General features: G+C 30.1%; 1 protein-coding gene across 1 annotated transcript in view; it reads right to left on the bottom strand.

The window, feature by feature from the left end:
• LOC129908988 (monocarboxylate transporter 5) overlaps positions 1-14,643 on the bottom strand; it is a 128,314-nt gene extending 113,671 nt beyond the window's left edge. Inside the window, exon 1 of the mRNA XM_055985864.1 lies at positions 14,638-14,643. The gene's annotated coding sequence lies outside the window, so the exon portion shown is untranslated. The remainder of the gene's footprint in view (positions 1-14,637) is intronic.
• Between the last annotated feature and the right edge of the window lie 12,938 nt (positions 14,644-27,581).

Here is a 27,581-nt window from a genome sequence, read left to right as displayed (position 1 = left end):
GTTTATTTGAATTGAAAAGCCTGATATGGTTAGTTAAAAAATCTTATATCGTGAGTTCTATTAACCCCATAGCCGAGATTAAGGTGTCCAGATTTAGGAAAAATAATAGAGCATCAGCTTTTATATTTATAATTTCAAATAGTATACATTTAGCCCATTCACATTAACTGGAAAACTTACGTTATTTAACCCCCCAAAACCCGTATAAAGCCCAAAATTAGAGTTGTCAGACCTTTGAAATCGACATTAACACGAGTATGGCAGCAAAACTGCGTACTTATATTTTGGTTATACCTCTACTCCCAAAATTTTCTCGGCCTACTAGCAAAAAACTAGCTTTTTTCTCACTTTTGACTAGTACATGGAGAGTTTCGGAGTTAGATTACTTCTACAATACGATGGTGACAATAACGATTGTGGGCTCATTTTATAGGTAATTATAAGTACTATAATTCATTCTTGAAGAATTATCCAAACAAATCAAAAGTTCGTCAGATATATGAAAAAATGTCATTTTGTCCCAACCTTGCGATACAAACCCGCACTTTGACCAACTATAAAATTTTATTTAATCAACTCACGGAATTGTTTTGTATATCATTGTTTAGATAATTTTATTGTTAATAAGTCCTACCTTTGTCATTTTCTGTTAAAATGAATAACAATGGAGCTATTCAATAAAAACGCTACCAATCTCTTTTCCAAGATGGCGGCTGTTCCCAACCTCCAATTTTCCCAACAAATTGACTTTTATGATAAGGACAACCACCCGAACACATTCCATGAAAAAAATTTTGTCCCGCGAAAAATGCGATTTCATGCCCATATTTTGACTAATTGCCCTGAGCTAGGATTAAAGTTTTAAAAATATTTAAGTTGTAATACAAAATTACTGGAAAAAGTTGAAATCCATTCCGGAAATTGTATTTTAAAAATATGTTCTTCTAAAATCTCTTTACTATTTGCCTTGAAGCTGAAAAAATACAAAACTAATGAATGAGTAAATAAAATTTCAATTTTTTTTTAATAAACTTGTACATTCTGATTAAACATTTATTTATTTCTGAAAAATTTTAAAATTAATTTAATTTTCGTAAAAAACTTCAACTGTTACGTGAAATTTGACAAACATACAAAAAAAAAAAACACAAATTCACCGAAACTTCAATTTATTAAATGCGATCCCTACTGAAGTTCAATTCAAACAAAAAATATATATATTTTAAAATTTTTTTTTATTATATTTATTTTTATCTCACGCAGTTCAGGATACTTTTTTTTTTTTTCTGCCCACTCAATGAAAAATGTACACAAGCGGTAATATTACATAGTTGGAAGGCAAAAAACAATAAAAATCGAATAAACAATTTTTTGTTTTGTTTTTCGTTTCACAATAATAAAATGGCAAAGGCCAACCAAATACCTTTTCTGACAAGAGCTAGTGGAACGAATCGAATCGAATATAGTACCATTGTTTCATGATGGCGTAGATATATTATTGTTGTGTATAGTGTTCTTTGAAATTGTAATTAACAGTTATCGGATGCATTCATCTGACACAAATTACCTGCCATTGCTGTCAGCAATATTTCTCGCTGTTTATTACAATATTTTTTTGTATTTCTTTTTGATAAAAACAAATAAATCCGCCCTATTGCATCTTTAATGGAAACACATTTTTTTTATTTTGCTATAAATTTATATCCATTGGAAAAGAATTTGTTAAATTTCATTTTATTAGTACAAGAAATTGAAAAAATTGTGATACTCTGTGAAGAAAATAATCATTTTAACAGAAGTTCCTGTTACACACTACCTGTGATACTTATGTGATACTTTTCCTGGAAAGCCGTGATACTTACCAAAGAAAGCTGTTATTCTGTCATACTAGTGAGAAAAATAAGGGATCCTTATCAGAAATTCTCGTTACACCTCTCAAAATACCCGTGATAACTAACAGAGAAACTTATAAAACTCATTGAGGCAACCTATGATATTCGGCCTTATCACGAATTCCATTCGTATCAGAAATTTACTACGATCCCCGAAAAAAAAAGCAATACCGGAATCCGTTTGTAATGGAAAATTTCATACAAATCGTCACTGCGATCGTTTTTTGTGATTGTTTTTTTCGGGAATCGTAGAAAATTGTCGGAGCAAAAAGTGATACCTAACAAAAAAAGCTTGTGATACCTGCCAGGGACATGCTCTTTATACTTACAAGAGTAGTTTCCCATATTACTAGAAAATCCTGTCATATACAAGTACTTATCCGGAAAACCAGTGACACATTCCACTCCAGGGTATTTTGTGATACCAGAGAAGGCTGCCTTACTACGAGGTACAACGCATGTTAATTATTCTGCAGCTCTCAATACATTCCAAGGTAATTTGTGAAAACTACCGATGAAAGACGTGATACTTAGGATGTAATAATACTTTGTGGGCACCCCTTAATAGAATCAGAGCTATCATACTTGTGGGCAGGTCTTGTGATACTTACCGAATAGGATTGTTATAACTAACATGGACGCTTGTGATAACTAAGAATCAAAACTCGTGATTCCTAACAGGAATACTTAATGATGTAAATCATTATACAATCCAGCGAAACCTGTGTTACTTACTGCGATAAATCGAAATATTTACTGAGCAACCTTCAATATAAATTATACGAGGTAAACCTGTGATATTTACCGGATAAGACTTGATATAAACCAGAGTAAGCTATAAATCTTACCGCAACAACCCGTGACATAACCTATACAAAGTATGGTGAATTGGGTAAACTCAATTCATTCCAGGGTACCCTGTGATAACTTCCCTAGAAACTCAGGATGATTAAGGGGAGTATGTTTTATTTATTTTTTTTTCATCAATTTGAGTCTATTTTCATCAAAAAGTTGGTTAGAAAGTCGCTATCTACATATAATTGTGAGGTGAGAGATGACAAAAAAAAAATCTTGATCTATAATGATTTGAAGTGAAAATTGGAGAAAAACATTCCATTTCATATTCACGACGAAATTCCGGGCAGATATTTCCCGACGAAGAATATATTCTATTAAAATATTTGTAGAAGAAATTCAGCGAACGGAATATTTTTCGTCCGAAATTTAGCGAAAGATATGTTATTTGTCCGAAATTTAGCGAAAGGAAATATTTATAAAGAAATTTTGCCAAAACTTAGCGAAAGGAATATACTTCGGCCAAAATTTAACGAAAGGAATATTATTCGTCCGAAATTTAATAAAAGGAATATTCTTCATTTAAAATTTAACGAAAGGAATATTCACCCGGAATTAAGCCTAAGTAATATTCTTCGTCCGAAATTTAACGAAAGGAAAAAAAATGGGCCAAAATTTAGCGAAAGGAATATTTTTCGTCCAAAATTTAATAAAAGGAATATTCTTTGTACGAAATTAAACGAAAGGATATTATTCGTCAAATAATTTTTAAAAGGATCTTTTTCTCCTGGGATATTAATCTGCCGATCGATAAAAAAATCCAACAGGTTTGAGTAACTTTTCGAACTGATTTTACGTTATGAGTTTATTCGAGTATCAATACAAAGTTTGACTAAAACAAAAATTTGGTCCCACAGAAATAAAGAAATCATGATATTTTTTATTTACTCGCTTCAAATTCGTACGGCTTGCTTAATATGGTAGCGGAGTATTTTAAATGCGATCTTGTTTCCATAGGTTTATAACACCCTTATAAACTTAGCATAACAACTTTTGAAAAGTTAATTTTTTTTTGGCTCAGTAATTGCCGCATAATTGCCGTGTTTATGCCGTGAAGTCAAAAAAATTGGCGAGCTTTTGGTTTTTTCAAAAAAAATTAAAAACTGTTTTTGACCTCATTTAAGAAATAGATGGTTTGTCATGCGAACTTTATACGATATGAGGCCAAAAACAGTGTTAATTTTTTTTTGAAAAAACCAAAAGCTCGCCAATTTTTTTGACTTCACGGCATAAACACGGCAATTATGCGGCAATTACTGAGCCAAAAAAAAATTAACTTTTCAAAAGTTGTTATGCTAAGTTTATAAGGGTGTTATAAACCTATGGAAACAAGATCGCATTTAAAATACTCCGCTACCATATTAAGCAAGCCGTACGAATTTGAAGCGAGTAAATAAAAAATATCATGATTTCTTTATTTCTGTGGGACCAAATTTTTGTTTTAGTCAAACTTTGTATTGATACTCGAATAAACTCATAACGTAAAATCAGTTCGAAAAGTTACTCAAACCTGTTGGATTTTTTTATCGATCGGCAGATTAATATCCCAGGAGAAAAAGATCCTTTTAAAAATTATTTGACGAATAATATCCTTTCGTTTAATTTCGTACAAAGAATATTCCTTTTATTAAATTTTGGACGAAAAATATTCCTTTCGCTAAATTTTGGCCCATTTTTTTTCCTTTCGTTAAATTTCGGACGAAGAATATTACTTAGGCTTAATTCCGGGTGAATATTCCTTTCGTTAAATTTTAAATGAAGAATATTCCTTTTATTAAATTTCGGACGAATAATATTCCTTTCGTTAAATTTTGGCCGAAGTATATTCCTTTCGCTAAGTTTTGGCAAAATTTCTTTATAAATATTTCCTTTCGCTAAATTTCGGACAAATAACATATCTTTCGCTAAATTTCGGACGAAAAATATTCCGTTCGCTGAATTTCTTCTACAAATATTTTAATAGAATATATTCTTCGTCGGGAAATATCTGCCCGGAATTTCGTCGTGAATATGAAATGGAATGTTTTTCTCCAATTTTCACTTCAAATCATTATAGATCAAGATTTTTTTTTTGTCATCTCTCACCTCACAATTATATGTAGATAGCGACTTTCTAACCAACTTTTTGATGAAAATAGACTCAAATTGATGAAAAAAAAATAAATAAAACATACTCCCCTTAATCATCCTGAGTTTCTAGGGAAGTTATCACAGGGTACCCTGGAATGAATTGAGTTTACCCAATTCACCATACTTTGTATAGGTTATGTCACGGGTTGTTGCGGTAAGATTTATAGCTTACTCTGGTTTATATCAAGTCTTATCCGGTAAATATCACAGGTTTACCTCGTATAATTTATATTGAAGGTTGCTCAGTAAATATTTCGATTTATCGCAGTAAGTAACACAGGTTTCGCTGGATTGTATAATGATTTACATCATTAAGTATTCCTGTTAGGAATCACGAGTTTTGATTCTTAGTTATCACAAGCGTCCATGTTAGTTATAACAATCCTATTCGGTAAGTATCACAAGACCTGCCCACAAGTATGATAGCTCTGATTCTATTAAGGGGTGCCCACAAAGTATTATTACATCCTAAGTATCACGTCTTTCATCGGTAGTTTTCACAAATTACCTTGGAATGTATTGAGAGCTGCAGAATAATTAACATGCGTTGTACCTCGTAGTAAGGCAGCCTTCTCTGGTATCACAAAATACCCTGGAGTGGAATGTGTCACTGGTTTTCCGGATAAGTACTTGTATATGACAGGATTTTCTAGTAATATGGGAAACTACTCTTGTAAGTATAAAGAGCATGTCCCTGGCAGGTATCACAAGCTTTTTTTGTTAGGTATCACTTTTTGCTCCGACAATTTTCTACGATTCCCGAAAAAAACAATCACAAAAAACGATCGCAGTGACGATTTGTATGAAATTTTCCATTACAAACGGATTCCGGTATTGCTTTTTTTTTCGGGGATCGTAGTAAATTTCTGATACGAATGGAATTCGTGATAAGGCCGAATATCATAGGTTGCCTCAATGAGTTTTATAAGTTTCTCTGTTAGTTATCACGGGTATTTTGAGAGGTGTAACGAGAATTTCTGATAAGGATCCCTTATTTTTCTCACTAGTATGACAGAATAACAGCTTTCTTTGGTAAGTATCACGGCTTTCCAGGAAAAGTATCACATAAGTATCACAGGTAGTGTGTAACAGGAACTTCTGTTAAAATGATTATTTTCTTCACAGAGTATCACAATTTTTTCAATTTCTTGTACTAATAAAATGAAATTTAACAAATTCTTTTCCAATGGATATAAATTTATAGCAAAATAAAAAAAATGTGTTTCCATTAAAGATGCAATAGGGCGGATTTATTTGTTTTTATCAAAAAGAAATACAAAAAAATATTGTAATAAACAGCGAGAAATATTGCTGACAGCAATGGCAGGTAATTTGTGTCAGATGAATGCATCCGATAACTGTTAATTACAATTTCAAAGAACACTATACACAACAATAATATATCTACGCCATCATGAAACAATGGTACTATATTCGATTCGATTCGTTCCACTAGCTCTTGTCAGAAAAGGTATTTGGTTGGCCTTTGCCATTTTATTATTGTGAAACGAAAAACAAAACAAAAAATTGTTTATTCGATTTTTATTGTTTTTTGCCTTCCAACTATGTAATATTACCGCTTGTGTACATTTTTCATTGAGTGGGCAGAAAAAAAAAAAAAGTATCCTGAACTGCGTGAGATAAAAATAAATATAATAAAAAAAAATTTTAAAATATATATATTTTTTGTTTGAATTGAACTTCAGTAGGGATCGCATTTAATAAATTGAAGTTTCGGTGAATTTGTGTTTTTTTTTTTTGTATGTTTGTCAAATTTCACGTAACAGTTGAAGTTTTTTACGAAAATTAAATTAATTTTAAAATTTTTCAGAAATAAATAAATGTTTAATCAGAATGTACAAGTTTATTAAAAAAAAATTGAAATTTTATTTACTCATTCATTAGTTTTGTATTTTTTCAGCTTCAAGGCAAATAGTAAAGAGATTTTAGAAGAACATATTTTTAAAATACAATTTCCGGAATGGATTTCAACTTTTTCCAGTAATTTTGTATTACAACTTAAATATTTTTAAAACTTTAATCCTAGCTCAGGGCAATTAGTCAAAATATGGGCATGAAATCGCATTTTTCGCGGGACAAAATTTTTTTCATGGAATGTGTTCGGGTGGTTGTCCTTATCATAAAAGTCAATTTGTTGGGAAAATTGGAGGTTGGGAACAGCCGCCATCTTGGAAAAGAGATTGGTAGCGTTTTTATTGAATAGCTCCATTGTTATTCATTTTAACAGAAAATGACAAAGGTAGGACTTATTAACAATAAAATTATCTAAACAATGATATACAAAACAATTCCGTGAGTTGATTAAATAAAATTTTATAGTTGGTCAAAGTGCGGGTTTGTATCGCAAGGTTGGGACAAAATGACATTTTTTCATATATCTGACGAACTTTTGATTTGTTTGGATAATTCTTCAAGAATGAATTATAGTACTTATAATTACCTATAAAATGAGCCCACAATCGTTATTGTCACCATCGTATTGTAGAAGTAATCTAACTCCGAAACTCTCCATGTACTAGTCAAAAGTGAGAAAAAAGCTAGTTTTTTGCTAGTAGGCCGAGAAAATTTTGGGAGTAGAGGTATAACCAAAATATAAGTACGCAGTTTTGCTGCCATACTCGTGTTAATGTCGATTTCAAAGGTCTGACAACTCTAATTTTGGGCTTTATACGGGTTTTGGGGGGTTAAATAACGTAAGTTTTCCAGTTAATGTGAATGGGCTAAATGTATACTATTTGAAATTATAAATATAAAAGCTGATGCTCTATTATTTTTCCTAAATCTGGACACCTTAATCTCGGCTATGGGGTTAATAGAACTCACGATATAAGATTTTTTAACTAACCATATCAGGCTTTTCAATTCAAATAAACAAACAAAAATCGAAACAAAAAAGCCTCTAAAACATAATCGTATAAACGGCTTATATCTTGAGTTCTATTGGTCACATCCTCAAGATTGGGGTGTCTAGATTTAGGAAAAATAATAGGGAATCAGCTTGTATATTTATAATTTCAAATAGTATAAATTTAGCCCATTCACGTTAACTGGAAAACTTACGTTATTTAACCCCCCAAAACCCGTATAAAGCCCAAAATTAGAGTTGTCAGACCTTTGAAATCGACATTAACACGAGTATGGCAGCAAAACTGCGTACTTATATTTTGGTTATACCTCTACTCCCAAAATTTTCTCGGCCTACTAGCAAAAAACTAGCTTTTTTCTCACTTTTGGCTAGTACATGGAGAGTTTCGGAGTTAGATTACTTCTACAATACGATGGTTACAATAACAATTGTGGGCTCATTTTATAGGTAATTATAAGTACTATAATTCATTCTTGAAGAATTATCCAAACAAATCAAAAGTTCGTCAGATATATGAAAAAATGTCATTTTGTCCCAACCTTGCGATACAAACCCGCACTTTGACCAACTATAAAATTTTATTTAATCAACTCACGGAATTGTTTTGTATATCATTGTTTAGATAATTTTATTGTTAATAAGTCCTACCTTTGTCATTTTCTGTTAAAATGAATAACAATGGAGCTATTCAATAAAAACGCTACCAATCTCTTTTCCAAGATGGCGGCTGTTCCCAACCTCCAATTTTCCCAACAAATTGACTTTTATGATAAGGACAACCACCCGAACACATTCCATGAAAAAAATTTTGTCCCGCGAAAAATGCGATTTAAATTACTAATTTCCCTGGGCTATCCGTCAAATAGTCTTTAAAATGCTACTTGCAGTTTTTATCAAATAGAGCACAGCTGCCGATAAATTTGTCGTCAACAATAGTAGATAATGAAGTAATCAGTAGTAGTAGAGTGAGAAAAGCTAATTATTAGGGAACCCGGCCGAACAGCTCCGATTTCGATGATCTTTTTTTCATACGTCGGTAATTGTAAATACTTTAATTTCTATAGGCTAAAAATTGCCGATGTTGCCGTATTTTTTTTTTTTTTTATTAAAATTAATTTTTTTTTACAAAACCAAATTTTTAGCTTGAATTTCTGAATTAAATGATATCAAAAGATTCTTTATGTAATTTAAGGGAACAAAATATATAGGAGTAAGGGAGAATCTTCCATCGTTTAAGCGATAGATGCAATATTCTCACAAACTGACTCCAACCACAAAAAAAAATATTTTAAACACAACGGGAACACCTTCGATAATTAAAAAACACATTTTCAAAAAGCCAGAAGCTCATTCCTATCTGTAAGATTTAAACACATTAAATTTAATGAAGAGTTTTTGAAAGAATGGTCCTGAAAAAATGGTAGTGAACTTAAATTTAAAATTTTTTTTTTTTAACGTTCACTATGGTGCATACGCACTTTTATATATTCTGTATTTTTACTAGCGATACAAGTACTAAAAAGAAAAAACGAACTTGAGATAAAAACTAGATAAATAAGATATGAAACAAAAAATGTGTTTTCAATCTTACTTCATTTGGAAGTCAAAACTTATAAAAAATAATTTGTCGTTATTTTAAAGAATTTTGTTTTTGTTTCTTACATCTTTTTCTTTCTTATTTTACCCTTAAAAATTTTGTTTGTAACTAAAATTTATTTTAGTTACAAAAACTTTTCATAATACGGTTTTGGTCTTAAAACTAAGAAAGCCATTTAATTTTTTGTATAACTAAGTTTTTGAAGAAAAAAAAACTCAAAATCGTTAGAACGGTTTTATTTTTTTATTTTTCTTATATAAAAATTTTATTAAAATGTTTATCAAACAATTTTGGTATTTAAAAATAATTTATAATCGAGATAATTTCAATAATATAATAAAAGTTTCAATAAATTTCTTTGCTTGAAAATATTTTTTTAAAAACAAATTTTGAAACTTTTTTTTTAATCCAAAAATGTTTTTATTTTAAATATTACAGTCATAAAGAGTTCAACAAACCTGTTTAAATTCTTACAATTTTCTTACAAAATTTGTTTTTCTGTCTGAGATGTCTTCAGTTTTTTGGCTTATTATATGTTTCATAAAAATATAACGTTATTATCTTCTTTATGATATATTAATTAAACAGGTTTTAAGAGATGGATAACAGTTTTTAGAAACCGTTACAACTTTTATGTTTAAACCAAGTTAATCACAACTTAGCATAAGTCTAATTCGTACGCCCTTCCTTTTTACCCCTTTTTGAAATTATTTCAACTTCTGTCGATCGGGCCTCTTGAGTGTAAAGGTGGCATAGGAAACAAATGTTCAGCTTTTAATTTTAAACATTTTACGGACTCTTTAAAGTGACGATAAAAAAAGATACAAATAATAATCTTTTGTTCGCTTCATTCATTTAATGTATTATGTAATTATTTTGGCTATTATTCGTCAAGTTAAAAAAATAACTAAAAATGTTTCAATCCTTGTTTGAAACCTTGGTGATGGAGAAGCGAAACACTAAACATACTATCACTTTGAAGTAAATTGACTTTGAAATGAAAGACTTATGTAAAATTTAATTATTATTATCATCAAAAACCAATTTTCACTTTTCTAGAACAAATTAAAACAATTTTTTAAATTAAAATTTAACTAAAACAAAATTTAGGAAGTAAAGTTTCTATGACATTTCCTCTTCAACCATTAAACAAATAAAATGCACGACTGGGGCCGCACGTACTTGCTCTTGCAGTTCAAAGCCTTTTTATGTTAGCTTACTTGTAGGTTATTAGAGCTGCCTCTATATACATTTTTAAGAAATTTGGTTGATGTAGGGGAAGAGCCGGCATGGAGGCCAAATGTTAGTTAAATAAAATTTTTTTTTATTTTACTTGACTTTTTTGAAAAAAACTAAAAACGCAGTTTTACTGCAATTACTTTGAATATTACGTATGCAAAATTTTATCAAAATCCTTAGAGCCATTTTTGAGAAAATTGCAATAACTCCATAATGATGTACGGGAAGAGCCGACATCCGCGATTTAAAAAAATGTAAAGACCATATTTCCACTATCCGTATTTTTTGAGAAAAACTAAAAACGCAGTTATGTTAGAACTATATACAGCATTACGTGTGCTAAATTTAATCGAAATCGTTAGAGCCGTTTTCGAGAAAATTGCAATAACTCGAAAATTTTGTATGGGAGGTATACGTTCTAAGCGAGATATTAAAAAACAAAAAAAAACCAACCTTGGAAATTACGAAAAAAACATCCATACCAAATTTCAAGAAAATCCGTCCACTCGTTTAGGCTGTAGCTACTTGTACAGATGGACGCACGGACGCACCGACGCACCGACGCACCGACGCACCGACGCACAGACCGACGGACGTCATGACGAAACCCACTTTTTTGGGCTTCTCCATCATCGTAATGTTAGTTTTGATTAAAACCTCGAATTTTTTTTTTTACACGAAACCAATACTTGCCCTATTGAGCAAGTAAAAATTGAACACAAAAATTCACACAGAAATCCTTCAATTTCTTGAAAGTTCAAACCGTATTTTTGAGGTGTAGAAGTGGATAAATGCTAAACAACGAATGACATGGAATGGATTTTATTCTTGGAAAATCGTGGGTGGATTATAAAACGGTTGTAAATATTATATTCTCTGTAAAGTAATGTTACAATATTTTTTTTTTTTATATTTTAAATCTAAATATTTTCCTTTGACGAAAATAAATTACACAAGAAGAATACTACACATTGTTGGGAGTTATTTGTGGGCGATAGATAGCATAAGCAGTTATATTTTGGGTGGTAAATTATGGTATTCAGAAAATGTGAGGTGTTAATATTATTTGACATGAGTAAGTAGAAAATATATAAAGAATATGAATATTAATAGGTACGAAAATGTATTCCACACTTTAAAAATTTACATAAGCATACGTGTTAGGGTGGTTCTAGTTACAAATGATATTATATTTATGTGATGCAGAGACTCATATTGGGTCGAAGTAAACTAAAAATGATGGTCCTAAAGTGGGTAAAAAAAAAATCGAAATTCTTTTTTTCGATTTTGTACTCCGAAAAATCGATTGCTAGACACCTCTGGAATATACACACCAAATATGAGCTCTTTTTAATAATGGGAAAGGTCCTCCGCTTCGCAATTTTCCATTTTTACATCAAGCTTCTACGAAAAAAAAAATCATTTTTTTATTAATTGACTTTTTAGCATATTTTTTACATATTCTTGTAGAAAATTGAACGCTCTACAAAAAAGGCATTATAAACTTTTTTCAATTATCTAACCTTTTAGTAGATATTTGAGGTCCAAAAATCGAAAAAATCTTTAAAAATTCGTTTTTTGTTCTTAATTTTTAAAAAAATTGAAAAATTATAATAATCAAACGCGCATGACATATTCTTGTAGGAAACAGATTGCTCCACAAAAAAGGTCCTATTAACTTTTTTCATTAATCTAACCATTCTAAAGATATTCGAGGTAAAAATTAAAAAAATATTATAAAAATAATTTTTACTTTTAAAAATTTTCCAATTTACTGAAACTTCATTATTTTCAAATTAAAAAGATGCATTCTAGTAGGGGCTTTAAACGTTCTACAAAAAATTCCTTGGCATCAAAATGATTGCTTTAAAAGTTTAAATTTTCTGTTTAAATCTCATTCTATTTTTTACATTTAAAATGGTGTTCTATAGTTTTTCGAAAAAAAAATATTTTTATTTTATAAAAATACTAGCTGACCCGGCGGACTTCGTTGCCCCATTTCTTGGATTTATTTCGTATGTTCGACTCTGTAATTAGTTAATTTTCAAAAGATAAAGAGGGTCAAAACTCGAAAAGTTCATAAAATGAGTTTAAAAATATTCACTTTTAAACTTTTAGCAAAAGTGGCCTATGTCAAATACTCATTCATGCGCATGATTAGTACCTATATTTCCAATAAGTTTGAGATTTTTTGCAGACTTTTAAAAATTCCAAAAAAAATAAAAGCCTACTCAAAAATGGTTCTAAAAATTAGTTGTTTTTCAAAAATTTGTATTTCAAAATACAGGGCCTATGAAAAAAATCCGTATTAGACCCCTAATTTTTTACTTGCGATATAGGTACTATATATCAAGTTATGCATTCGTACAAAAAAAAAAAGTTGAGATAACATTTTTCCATGACATTACGATGGTAGACAATGCCAAAAAAGTGGGTCCCGGAAGTCCGTCTGTCTGTCTGTCTGTCTGTCAGTCTGTCAGTCTGTCTGTCTGTCTGTCTGTCTGTCTGTATAAGGAGCTACAGCCTAAACGGATGGACCGATTGATGTCAAACCTGGTATGCAGCGTTATTTGGCGACTCTCCAGAGGGGTTTTTGGAATTAATTTTTTTGGACCAAAAATAACGGTACTTGTCATATACCGATTTTAGTAAAATTGAAATATCTCGAAAACGGCTCTAACGATTTTGTTTAAAAAATTCAAGTGTTAGTTTAAAGTTGAGGTCTATCTTTTAATGAAAAAAATTTTTTTTGAAAATCATTATTAACGGTACCTGCCATAGAACCGTTTTTTTCAAATCCGATTATCTCCAAAACTAATTATTCGATTTCAACGAAACTTTTTGTGAAGAAGCATTTATATAATTTAAATGTAAGCCAAAAATAAAATTTTGAAAAAAATAATTTTTGGATTTTTAAAAAAATTTTGAAAATTTTTTTTTGAAAAATCAAATTTTCGAAAACGGGACACTTAATTTTTTTGAAATTTTGTTTTTAGATGTTGATTAGTGATTTCTACAAAATGGCATACCAATTTTATTTTTAAACTTTTTTTCCAAAAAATTATTTATAAAAAATTAGTTTTTTAAAAAACGGCTCTAACGATTTTGAAATTTTTTTTTCTAAAAATGCATGTTAATATATCAATCAAAACTGCATACTTGTTTTGGAGGGCAATTTAATTTCAGATTTTATTTTATTTTTTTTTTAAAACGAATTTTATTTTTTTTTATTTTATTTTTTTATAAAAAGTCTTAAAAATTTAAGCAACTTTAACTCTAAGAGCAAGTTCGTGCGACCCCAGTCGTGCATTTTATTTTTTAATATCTTGCTAATGGTGTAACTAAAATTTCTGTGCAAAATTTTGCGTACCTGTAATTTGTCTTTTGTCGAAGATCTATAACTGCAAAAAAACCTTCATAACTTGGTTTTGAAATTTTCTTTTGAATTTTTTCAATAATTTTTTTAACAATACAATAAATTTGTCTATCATTTAAAAACAAATTCAACTCTTTACGACTTACCGTTTAGAAAATAGCTTCTTTTTTCAATGTCGTGTTACCCCTATTTACCTTATAAAGTCTTAATTTTAATTTTTTTTTTGCCTTAAACCTTCTCCTCTTATGTCTCTTTGATTAAAAAAAAAAATAAGAAAATAATTCAGCCGGTGTGGCCGGTTAGCGAACGTACACAAAACCAAACTTTAATATAAATATAATAGATATTATTTTTAAAAAGATTTGAACAACGACATAATATTTGTCATCCAATTCCTGGAAATTAACGATTTATATTTTGAATGAAAAGAAATACTACTTGTGTTAAAATGTTTTAATGTTTAATGCTCTAAGATAAAAATAGCAGTAGAATCAACACTGGATCGACTTTTTGGTGAAAAAAAGGAATAAAACTATAAATACAAAATTTATAGAAAACGAAAAGGAACCGAATTTTAGGTAAAATAAGAGCAGCTCTTATCTTTAAGTTGTTTATGCAAAAAATAAGGGAAAATAATAACTGGATTTTATTAAAGCCTTTCTGATAATGTGAAAAAATAAATAAAATCTGTTTTTATAATTAATGAAACACAGTTTTCAATGGTTTTGTTTTCGAAACGAAGTAGCTATACTATCTAATTTCTTGTATAAATAGGAATTTTTAGAAAAAAAAAAAAATATTTAAACTCGAAAACAATAACTTTTGAATCAGTGAAACTTCTAAGAACTCTCAAAATGGAAGAAGAAAAATTCGAGTTAGAGAAAACAAAAACTGGAAACCTACTGTTTTATAAAAAGTTCTGTTCTATAAAAAGTTCTTATAGAGACCTCAACAGTTTCGAAATTCGAATTATGGAAGTTTGACTGTATATTAAAATAAAAAAAAAAATAACTTGGTAGGTAGAGGTACTAGGTACCTATTAATTTTTGAAAATATATACTTAAAAATGAAATTTCGAAATGTTTCACTACCTAACCCTTTTCAAGAAATTGATTTTTCAAAAAAAAATTAATAGCTATTTTAAAAAAATTCAAAAATGCGTTTTTTGTGTTTTTTCCAAAAATTTAAAATTACGGTTACCTAAAACGTTTTTCGTGTACGAGACGGCAGGTGCCGTCCAAAACGAATCAAAAAATATTTTTTTTATATCTCAAATTGGGTCTTATTACTATCATTTCACACAAAAAAATTAAAAATTGTTAGAGCCATTTTCGAATGAAGCTACCCTTTCTATTTTCGTGATATGGCAGGTACCTATCGTTTATAATGGTCCTAAAAACAATTCAATTTCACATCTATTAAATCACTCAAAACTGTTAACTACCAAGTTTGATGACAGACTGGATTGTGAAAGCCCCACTTTTTTGACATTCTCCATTAATATCATGTCGGATTGTTATCTAGAGTTCAATTTTTTTTTACGAATCCTTAAATTGCCCTATAGTATCTACCTATATCGGTGATAAAAAGTGGAAAATTTTATCTGATAAAATGATTATTATTTAAAAAAAATGCTATTTATTAAGCTTCAAATTGCTTTGACTCTTCTCCGACTTTTTTTAAAATGTATTATCAGTCATCAAACCAATAATCATACTTTTGGCTTTAATTTTCATTACCTCAACAAGGAAATGTTTTAACAGAAAATTCATTCATTTGAAATATCCATTTAATTCTCCACAAAGAAATTAAGTCTACTTTGTTAAAATGTTTTCTCAAATATAAATTCAATTTTCAAAAAGGAAAAGTATCAAAAAGTATTTATAAAAACTCTTAAATATTCCAAAATTTGAAAATAAAATTTTATATGAACTCAATTTTTAATAAAGGTCTATACAAGTTAAAAAAAAAAAAAAACGTTGAAATCGGTTAAGTCATTAACGAGAAAACTAAAAACGTTTATCATAAGAAAAATATGATGTCGACTAACTAAGCATCTTTAATACTTAAATATTGTATAACCTTGAAGGTAGAAAAAAAAAATACATTTTGGTCTTTGTTTGTGTAGTATCCATTCTTTATTAGCCCAACCCAATATGCCATCTATGTATGCATGGTGTAAAATAAACATAATAAAAAAAATGCTACATTTTAATATCTAATAAACCCCCCGTCAAGACAACACTTTTGTTAAACTATCAGCTTGGTCTATTTCAGAAAACCTAAAACCATTATATGGACATGGACTCGCCTCATTGCTTCAAGTTTTTTTTTGTTTAACTTTTTAAAACATGATAATAATTTAAGAAACTCTATTTTTTGGTAATTATAACTTTTTTTTTCGTGCATGATGCTATTAACATAAAATTTATAATTTTTTGCCCATGTCATATAACCAACCATAGCGTGATAATATGAAATTCCAGTTAACTCATTTGCATAAAATTTTGATGTGACTTCAAATAGACTCGTGAAAATGATACAATCAGTAATAAAACAAGGATAACAAGAACACAAATTAGAGCAAGAAAAAATTGAATTAAAATGTTTTGCCATAAAATTTTAACTTTCAAATTGTTATAGACAAAGTTTTTTTTTTTGCAACCAAAACAAACCCAAAAATTCTTAACAAAGAAAGAAAGAATTTTGACGAATAAATTGAACCTTAAGTAAATTGTCAAATTTGCAAGCAATTTAATTCAATTAAAGACCTAATGGATAAAGGACTATTAAAAGAAAAAAAAAAGAAGAAAAAATTTGAAATAAAAAGAAGAAAATAATACCAATCAAGCCTTGAAAATTAATAAAGTCTATTTTGGGGAGATTATTCATGACAAAAGACAGATAGATTATCGTCCATTGTCAATTTATCTACCCATAAAATAAATCTGTTAAGGCATTTTCATCAGCAGCAAAAACAAAACACAAAATACAAAAAGAGAACAAAAAAAAAAATAAATATAAAATAAAATAGTCCATCCATCAACATGTCAATCAACAGGATACTCAGAGCGATGGATGGTTTAATAAATGTGATGGAAATTTCACTTATAGAAGCCAATGAAATGAATTTTCTCTTTCCTTTTTTTTCATTTGTATTTTGTTGCTGTTGATGAAAGTCACAAAATCCTACGCACATTAATGTAATAAGCTATATCCTAGGTCAATCGATAAATTTATATCAGTGATTTATAAAATCATTTATCAAGGACATGATTTTCATGATTGCGTGTAGCGAAAAACCAATGACAAAGAATACACTCCGCACCATAAGATTGATTTTTATGTTTTTAGATTACGATTTTTGATGAATTTTTTGGAAATAGAGGTCAGGGAGCAAGGTCGAAAACTGAAAAAAAAAAAACTGTATTTTGGAAACTTTACTTTTTTTTGGAGGAAACTTAAGACATTCAAACCCTTTCGGGTGGTCTTCCCTAGAATTCTGGTAATACAATGGTGCTAAAAAATAAAATAAAATAAATTTTCTTATGAGGAGGCTTTGTTAATTCCTGACGAGAAGGAGAGCCCGTCAGAGATACTAACACTTATCTCTGGCGCCATAGTCCATCGCACTAATTAATGCACCCCACTAAAAAGATACACCTACTTCATTTAATAATTTTGTGTATACTATAGGTTTTGGTTGGAAACAGTCTTAAAAGGAGTCTGCAAATATCTTATCCCTGTCTGCCCTTCTAAATATGTTGTTTAACAACTTGAGATCAGTCAGCCAACACTGCTGGGAAGTTATTTTTGCTGGTATTAAGATCTGTTCGGTTAGTTTGTAGTCGCTTTTTTAACCTTTGTCTATGGTGGTAAAGATTCTGACTTATGGAAAAAATTTGATATTTGTCACTGCATCTTTTTCCCAATCCTCTGGTGACAGCTGCCTCTAAATCGTCTATAGCAGTGTCAATTTTTGAGTTAAGAAAGTTAATTGTAAAGGCAATTTAGCACAATTAGGTTTTTTTTTTCAGTATCAATCAATATAGCATACTTGATAGCGCAGTGTATTAAAATAGCTATTTTAAAACTTTATTTTACAAAAACTAACACAAATTGGGAATAAATATTTTGATTTAATTTTTTGAACATTTTTCGTTTCAAAAGTCATTTTATTCGAAAACTATCAATTTAATAAAAAAAAAAAATAAAAATAGCTTAATCTAATATTGAATTTCAGATCAGATTTCTGGGTTCTGAATAAAGTGAAACACTTTAAAGTAAGTGCCGCCATTTTTCTTGAATAATTTTTTTTTTTTTTTCATTTTAAGCCTTTATTTTATTTACAAAAAATTAAAACACTGTTACAGATCTCATTTGACGTAAGTTTTATTACTGTTGAACAATTTTTGAAAATGCACTCAGAGTCTATACAAAAGTGCCCATTGTCCTTTAAAAAAAAATTTAGTAACCTGAATTTTTTAAATTATGAAATATTTCAAAAATATTGATATTTCAATTTTTTTTTTTTTTTTTTGAAATCTCCAATTTTTTCAAAACGGATCTATTACACTGTTCAACAAAATTTAACTTTTTTTGCCACAAGAACCAAAGTATACTTTTCTAGGGGTGCTGAATCCGAATATGAAGCCAGAAAAATTTGATTGGCCTTTGTTTTTGAAATATTAGTGTTATAAAATGATAAATAATGTCATTTTGGCTGTTTTCGAGGTTCTGTTTTTAGAGCTATTTTAAAACTTTATTTTACAAAAAGTAACACAAATTGGGAATAAATCGGTTTCAAAAGTAATTTTATTGGAAAACTATCAATAATAAAAAAAAAATAAAAATATCTTAATCTAATAAAGTAAGTGCCGCCATTTTTCTTGAATATTTTTTTTCATTTTAAGTCTTTATTTTTATAAAATGCTCAAAAACATCATTTATGCGCTCCTGTACAAGAAAATAAAACACTCTTACAGATCTCATTTGACGTAAGTTTTATAACTGTTGAACAGTTTTGAAAATGCACTCAGAGTCCATAAAAAAAAATGTAGTAACCCTAATTTTTTAAATTATGAAATATTTTCAAAAATATTGATATATTTTTAAATATTTAAATTTTTTTTTTTTTTTTGAAATCTAAAATTTTTCAAAACGGATCTAGCTATTACCTAATTTGTTAAAAATTTTTGATAACAGCATCGCAATTTTTTTTTCGAAAAATTTTTGAAAATTTTTGTACACAAAAAAAAAATTAATAAAAAAGAAAACGTTGTTTCTGTAATTTTGAAACCAACCTTTTATCCTTTTTTAATTTTTTTAAATCCTAAAATTTAATTAAAATTACATTATATCCTTTTATGAATACTATACAAAATTTTAACAATTAGATCTACTTTTACGACGTTCGTTTCTCTGATAAGAGTGATATATGGGTTAGTAGAAATAGCAGTCTTAAGAGCACCTTTTCAGAAAAGCCCAAAAGTAACGCCTATTTTCGCTGTTTTTTACAATATTGATACCTACCATAACTCTTGTGACCTTAATTTTGTGTGGAATTGTTAAGTGTGTTCTGGCAAAAGAAACACAGAATCTGCGATCGTTTTGGTCATTAGAATCTGTTAGTCTGAACTTATTTTGGTCAGATACTTGAACAAGCCTCACTAAGTCGATTTTCAGAAAAACCGTACTTTTGATGCGCTTTTTCTCGACAACGCCCCAAATAAATGCAGGCAGACTAAGGTATTCGTCATCACCATGACCCACGCTACCTCTGACATTCATATGAATCGGTTACCTCTCACGCAAGAAATCTGCTCCCGGCTCTCGGTCTATTAGTAGTAAAATAGTGTGTTTAGTCTCAGGAGCGATGCTGAACGTTTTCCTAGCCTAAAGAAGTTAAAAAAAGAGAGATTAAAGTTAATGGACCTATTGCTGGAATAGTTTTGACATGTAAGGACGCTGAATTATTGTATTCGTTTTTCATGGCAGCAGTGGTCTACTTGAAAGGATTATGAATTAGGCTTCAGTTCCTTTTCAGAGTCCCAGGACCTAAAGCAATTTTGTTTAGGGCAGAACCCGATGTTCAAGTCTCTTACTCAAAAGGGTTTCAGGGAATATATAATTCATTCATGCGCCCGTTTGTTAAATGTTGTTTGGGTCCTTCGAAGCCGGAAGAGAAATTTGCCATAAATCTGGTATCGAAGCCGATACGATTTTATTTTAAATTGGTAATAAGGTGTTATCGAGGATACGCCGCCAGGTGATAATTTACGGAACTGAAAGTTTGTTTGAACTTGACTGTACCTCTAAATGTTTAAATTAAGAACTTATACTAACTTAGTCGTGCGAAAAGAGTAAAAAAAAATCATACAAATGTTCAATCAAATAACGTAGAGTGTTTTGAACAAAAACAAAACAAAAAAAAACTGTCCTCTGATAGCCACAAAGATAATTGAGTTCTTTGGACGAACCAATATCCCTTAAAATCAATTTGAAAACCCATCTCGCTGGCCCTTAATAGAGTTATATCTTGCCTTTTTCGAGTGCATGAATATGGATATTTTAAGGGCAAGCCATATACACTAATTGGTTATATACTGCACAGAGGATCTCTTTTTATGCGTTGCACGAACAGGTACTATACTCCAAAAGCAACAAATTCAATTGTAATTGCATCTGAAGGGTAAAGGCTTTTTGGTTTGAAGTCCTTTTTTTGGTTTTTAAAGCTCTCTAACATTTCACCGCAGCGACCAAGGACCACACACACACAAATACACAGACAAAATACATTCTCTCCACATGACATCTGCTTCGTGGTTGGTGTTGATACTGTGTTCTTTGGTTATAGCTGGACTTAAAATCAATTTGAATCAGGAGAAGTTGGTTTTGGTTTGCAATTTTCGTGTTTTGTTTTTTTTTTTTTTCAATTTATTTTTTTTTTCCTGCGGTGGATATACATTTCCTGGTTTGAGCCTTGGAAAATCCTAACATTCGTTTGTGGGAGATTATACAACAAACATAGCAAAAGAGAGAAAGAGAGACATTTTTGCATGTCTGTGGGTAACAGACCGCAGGCATTGGTTTTGTACAAAAGTTATTTCTTAGACAAGTAAATTAAACCACAGAGCTAGCAGAGAACTGGCTACTTTCTTTCTATTCCTTTATATATATTTTGCAGAAAATGTTCAGAATGCATTGTCGTTCAGTTTATGTTCTAGAGACATAAAGTTTTTAAGGCAGATGGCATAGAAAATACCTTTAATTGTTTTTTTGCTGACAAAGTCACAATTGTCTTCTTGAAAACTCATTTGCATATTCTTATTCAAAAGCAAACTCTTATAGAAGCATTAAAATGTATTTATAGAAGATATTCGTTTTTGAATACTTGTTGTTTGAGTAAGCTTTTAGACATGTTAACACAAATTCTACTTTGGGCTTACGTACGTACAATTTACGGCCCATTTCACATATGGCTGGCGACTGGGCATTCTGTTTAATATCTTGTATACAGGGTGATTCAGGAGTAATGTGCCAAAAAGCTAGAGCGTGCACGTACATGTAGGTTAGGTCGAGATAAGAAAAAAATCGTATGGGAGGGGGGGTCTATTCCTCTCCGTTTAGCCGGGAGGGGCAATTTTCTAAAAAATTGACTTAATTTGGAAAAAAAATTATTAAAAATCAACGGTTATACCTACAACAACGTGTTATACTTTTTTGTAAAGTTAAAATCCTCTTCTTTTATTTGGTTTTAAAAAAAGCTGCTTTTTGAAACAGTTTTTGAAAAATTAATTTTCAAAGTCAAATTTTTGAAAAAAAAATGAAAAAAAATTTTTCAACTAATTTTTCTCAAAATTTTATGTAATTAAGTACTAATTTAGTTTCTTAAATTCGATGCTCTCATTTGTTTTGAAGCAAAAACAGAAAACCAGATGCAAAAATGTCTTGTCGTTTTTGAGAAATAAAAATAAAACCAACACAACTTTTTTCTAAGAAAAACCCTTTTTTTTTATTTTACGTGGAAGGACTTTTGGTAAATTGATTTATAAAACTTTAACCCTTTTTTAATTATTTTTTTTTTAACCCGGAAGTTTATGAGGGTACAATAAAGTTACATAGTATTAGATAAACATGGATTAGTCCTTTTTTCATTGATAAAGCCTGAAAGACCATTGACCTGTCAATTTTTTTTATGACGACCCCATGGGGTCGCTCGCTGTCTATAGTTTCTACCTGTTAGGCGCTCAGTCGATAAAACCGCAATTTTTCCTTAATGAAAAACAAAAAATTTGGGACCCAAAGATAAATAAAAGCCCACACAGTTTGGTTAAGTAACTATTTCCAGTTTGAATTTTTACTCATCAACACGATGTACAGATACTCTTGGGAAGAATTAACGGACATACACTTCTGCTATGGTTTAGCTAATGGTCGAGATCGTGAAGCCGAAAGACTCTATGCTGAAAGATTTCCCAACAGGAGGTGTCCTAGTCGTGGCACCTTTTCCAGAACCCACCGAATACTGAGAGAGTACGGAGTGCTAGAACGTCGAAGAAGTGAAAGACCATTTACCGAGGAATCAGTTGCCACTAACGAATGAATTTTGGATTTGGTGGATCATAATCCCTCTATTAGCACCAGGAAGGTAACTGCTATGCTTGGGGTATCCCAGTCGAGGGCTTGGAGAGTCATTCACACTGAAAGATTACACCCCTACCATCTAACTCCAGTTCAGGAACTCACCTCTAACGACAAAATATTGCGAACGGAATTTTGTCGTTCAATGCTGCTTAGAGAGGAAATGGAAGTAAATTATTTTCGAAGGATATTCTGGACGGATGAAGCCCAGTTTACCAGAGATGGGGTAACAAACTTCCACAACTTACATTATTGGAGCACCACCAATCCACACATAAAAAAACAAAACAAGTCTCAATACCGTTTTAGTTGTAATGTGTGGCTTGGTATAGTTGGAAGAACAGTGATTGGACCCAGGTTCCTGAATTCTAGTATAAATGGAGAAACATATCTACAGTTCCTACGAGACCTTTTACCGGATTTGATTGACAACGTTCCATTGGCCATAGCAGATGATTTGATCTACCAACAAGATGGAGCACCAGCACACTATAGCTTACCGGTAAGAAACTGGCTGGATGATCATTTTACTGACCCTTGGATAGGAAGAAGGGGACCCACGGAATGGCCACCTAGATCACCAGATTTAACTCCCCTAGACTCCCCTAGTTACGTTTACGAAGTGGAAATAGGATCTCTGGAGCAGCTGAAACAACGGATTGAAGTCGCTGGAGTCAAATTGCAGGAAAATTTGTCAACCATAAACTTATGTGGCGCCATTAGAAGGAGATATAACCTTTGCCTTTTAAAGAACGGAGATCATATCGAAAATTTTTTATAATTAATTTCAATTAAAATATTAACTTGTTTTTATTTTTAAGGACATTTTAAATCAAATCATTTGTTTTCTTATTTTTAAAGGTTTCAAGAGTATAATTTTTCCCTAATTACCATTTGAATTCTCTTCTGCGATTTATGTCCTTTATTTGCTTTTGGTTGTACATTTATCTTTGTTGTTATTTTTGAAATTGCGGTTTGTTTGTCTTATTGCCCTAACAGGTAGAAACTATGGACAGCGAGCGACCCCATGGGGTCGTCATAAAAAAATTGACAGGTCAATGGTCTTTCAGGCTTTATCAATGAAAAAAGGACTAATCCATGTTTATCTAATACTATGAAACTTTATTGTACCCTCATAAACTTCCGGGTTAAAAAAAAATAATTAAAAAAGGGTTAAAGTTTTATAAATCAATTTACCAAAAGTCCTTCCACGTAAAATAAAAAAAAAGGGTTTTTCTTAGAAAAAAGTTGTGTTGGTTTTATTTTTATTTCTCAAAAACGACAAGACATTTTTGCATCTGGTTTTCTGTTTTTGCTTCAAAACAAATGAGAGCATCGAATTTAAGAAACTAAATTAGTACTTAATTACATAAAATTTTGAGAAAAATTAGTTGAAAAATTTTTTTTTCATTTTTTTTTTTCAAAAATTTGACTTTGAAAATTAATTTTTCAAAAACTGTTTCAAAAACCAGCTGTTTTTAAAAACAAAATAAAAGAAGAGGATTTTAACTTTACAAAAAAGTATAACACGTTGTTGTAGGTATAACCGTTGATTTTTAATAATTTTTTTTTCCAAATTAAGTCAATTTTTTTAGAAAATTGCCCCTCTCGGCTAAACGAAGAGGAATAGACCCCCCCCCCTCCCATACGATTTCTATCTTATCTCAACCTAACCTACACACTCTAGCTTTTTTTCACACTACTCCTGAATCACCCTGTATAAAAAGTAATTTTGGGAAAATGGAATTGCAAATTCAAAATTCTCATTGAACTGTTGGATGCTTTCTTGATATCAAAAAGGTATATCTGACATGATTTTTGAATACAGGGACAATGTATTATCAACTTTAATTTCCACTGGTGAGGAAACTGAACGGGCTCAGGTAGATTACTAAGCTGCTACTTTTCAAGCAACTTATAACGGTCTTCACCTTCAGCTTCACACTCTGATTCACGGGGTCGAAGACATGTCTAAATGAAGAAGCTTGCAATCTTCAAAAGAAAGATCTTGCAAATTTGCATATGGGTGCAATATCGCACTAGTTTTTCCAAACTTATGTACCTAACTCAAAATTTTTTTTGGTTGAGGTGGCATCATATTTTACACAATAAATATATTTATATATCTAATAATTCAAATAATTGCTGAATAGTTAATTGCATTATTTTTATAAAGGAACTTGTTTTTATTTTTAGGAATTTTTGAACAGTTGCGAAAAATCTCAAACTTTCACTACTTATAGGTTTACGTACATTTGTGTAAGAATTAATAAAGTGATATTAAATGTAGTTAGATTGTGATCTAAAATAAAATGCACGTCTGTGCACTTGCTCTTATGTTAAAAGTTGCTTGGAATATAAAACCTTTTTAAAAATTAATATAAACTTGGGTTTAAAGTTACAAAAACGAGGTATGCCATTTAATTTCTTGTATTTCAAAGAATTAAAAAAAAAAATTGAAAAATTTTAGAACTTTTTTAAAAATATTTTTTATAATAATCGATAAAAAAAAGTGATATAGCTAGGTACCATTAAAAAGGAAACATTTATCGACTATATAAAAAAAGTTTCAATAAAATTTATTAGTCCGTTTTCAAAAACTTGATTTTTCAAGATGATTTTTTGGAATTTTTTTCTTGATTTTATTTTTCTTTGGTTTAGCCTGTAGCTCGAGATAGAGACAGACAGACTGACAATTTTTTGCATTCAAAAATACATACAAGATGTTCTTTTTCTAAACACTTTATATTTTTAGATCTAGATCTAGATCTATATAGATCTAGAGCACATACAAATTTTATTTAACTTTAAAACGCATGCTAATAATAATATTACCTTTCATTTTATATCACACATAAAGGTACATGCTCTACAAGTTAGCTAATCTTAATTTGAAAAACTTGAAAAATACCTCAAAACACCTGTGGAGATCTGTTGCTGATGACCACCAGCCACCAGTGTAGGAAGTACCATAATCTCAGATTGAAATTTCGACATGTTTGGTTTCAAAACATTGTAACTTTTTTTCTAGATGTCATACAAATATGGTTTAAGAAAATATTTAAAGTTTAAATAATAAACTTTCATATGATATAAAATTTATTATTAGTTGTAATATAAAAAAATGGATTTAAAGGTGATGGAATAAAAATAAGTAAAATTTTTTCTATTTTTTTTTTTTTTTTGTTCAAGAAAAATTATTATTTTTAAATGTTTCACTTCTACCATGTGTGAATTGCTCACATGATTTTTTTTTTCTTCAATTTTTTGTATGGCGTTATTACCTATACCTACGTAAGATTATCATCCGTACACCAATTTTTTTTTTTTTTTGTAGGTACTTAGATCAAAAATTGGGGCCGCTGAGAAAAAAGGATTTTTCGATCATTCAGAACCACGCCGTCAATTTATCATTAAAAAATATCATATGATTTCGTAGAAGTAGGATCCAATACATTAGCTGCGTTCCTTTGGGAACATTTACCTACTGCTTTTGATCTTATAACTGCTTTGAAAGTAGTTTTAAGCACTAAGCAGTAGATAAATGTTCCCAAAGGAACGCAGCTGTTATTGGATCATTTTATTTCAGACCTGTGATAAATAATTTCTTCAGTGACACACAAAATCCTTAGATATTTTGATATCCTTCACGTTCTGATTTTAGAAGCTCGCTGATGAACACCTGCTGTTTCAAATATGAGATTTTAAGCCATTCTAGAAATGTACTGAACATTTTAAGAGTTCGTCAAAAAACGTCTTCCCCTTTGTAAGCGTTTAAGTAAGCTGAGATTCCTTTACGTTTTCCTAGTAAAACAAAATATCAATTGTCAATTTGACAATTTATGTATATACATATAAACTTTTCTGGTTAGAAGCTGAGTGCTGAGATACCAACTTTTACTTGCGATATAGGTACTATATATCAAGTTATGCATTCGTACGAAAAAAAAAAGTTGAGATAACATTTTTCCATGACATTACGATGGTAGAGAATGCCAAAAAAGTGGCTCCCGGAAGTCCGTCTGTCTGTCAGTCTGTCTGTCAGTCTGTCTGTCAGTCTGTCTGTCAGTCTGTCTGTCAGTCTGTCTGTCAGTCTGTCTGTCAGTCTGTCTGTCAGTCTGTCTGTCAGTCTGTCTGTCAGTCTGTCTGTCAGTCTGTCTGTCAGTCTGTCTGTCAGTCTGTCTGTCAGTCTGTCTGTCAGTCTGTCTGTCAGTCTGTCTGTCAGTCTGTCTGTCAGTCTGTCTGTCAGTCTGTCTGTCAGTCTGTCTGTCAGTCTGTCTGTCTGTATAAGGAGCTACAGCCTAAACGGATAGACCGATTAATGTCAAACTTGGTATGTAGCGTTTTTTTTTGTAAAATTGAAATATCTCAAAAACGGCTCTAACGATTTTGTTTAAAAAATTCAAATGCTAGTTTTATGTTAAGGTCTATCTTTTAATGAAAAAAATTTTTTTTGAAAATCATTATAAACGGTACCTGCCATAGAACCGTTTTGTTCAAATCCGACTATCTCAGAAACTGCTTATTCGATTTCTACGAAACTTTTTGTGAAGAAGCACTTACATAATAACAATATAAGCCAAAAATAAAATTTCGAAAAAAATAATTTTTGGATTTTTTAAAAAAATTTGAAAATTTTGTTTTGAAAATTCAAATTTTCAAAAACGGGACATTGAATTTCTTTGAAATTTTGTTTTTAGATGTTGATTTTTGATTTCTACAAAATGGCGTACCAATTATTTTATTATTTTTAGACTGTTTTTCCAAAAAATTATTTATAAAAAATTAGTTTTTTAATAAACGGCTCTAACGATTTTGAAAATTTTTTTTCTAAAAATGCATCTTAATATATCAATCAAAACTGCATACTTGTTTCGTGAGGCAATTTGATTTCAGATTTTATTTTATTATTAACAAAAATGAATTTTATTTTTTTTCCAAATTTCTATATAAAAAGTCTTA

This window comes from Episyrphus balteatus, chromosome 2, assembly GCF_945859705.1.
Source record: "Episyrphus balteatus chromosome 2, idEpiBalt1.1, whole genome shotgun sequence".
Taxonomy (NCBI): domain Eukaryota; kingdom Metazoa; phylum Arthropoda; class Insecta; order Diptera; family Syrphidae; genus Episyrphus; species Episyrphus balteatus.
The sequence above is the reverse complement of the archived record's forward strand: the minus strand, read 5'-3'. Positions and strand labels throughout refer to the sequence as shown.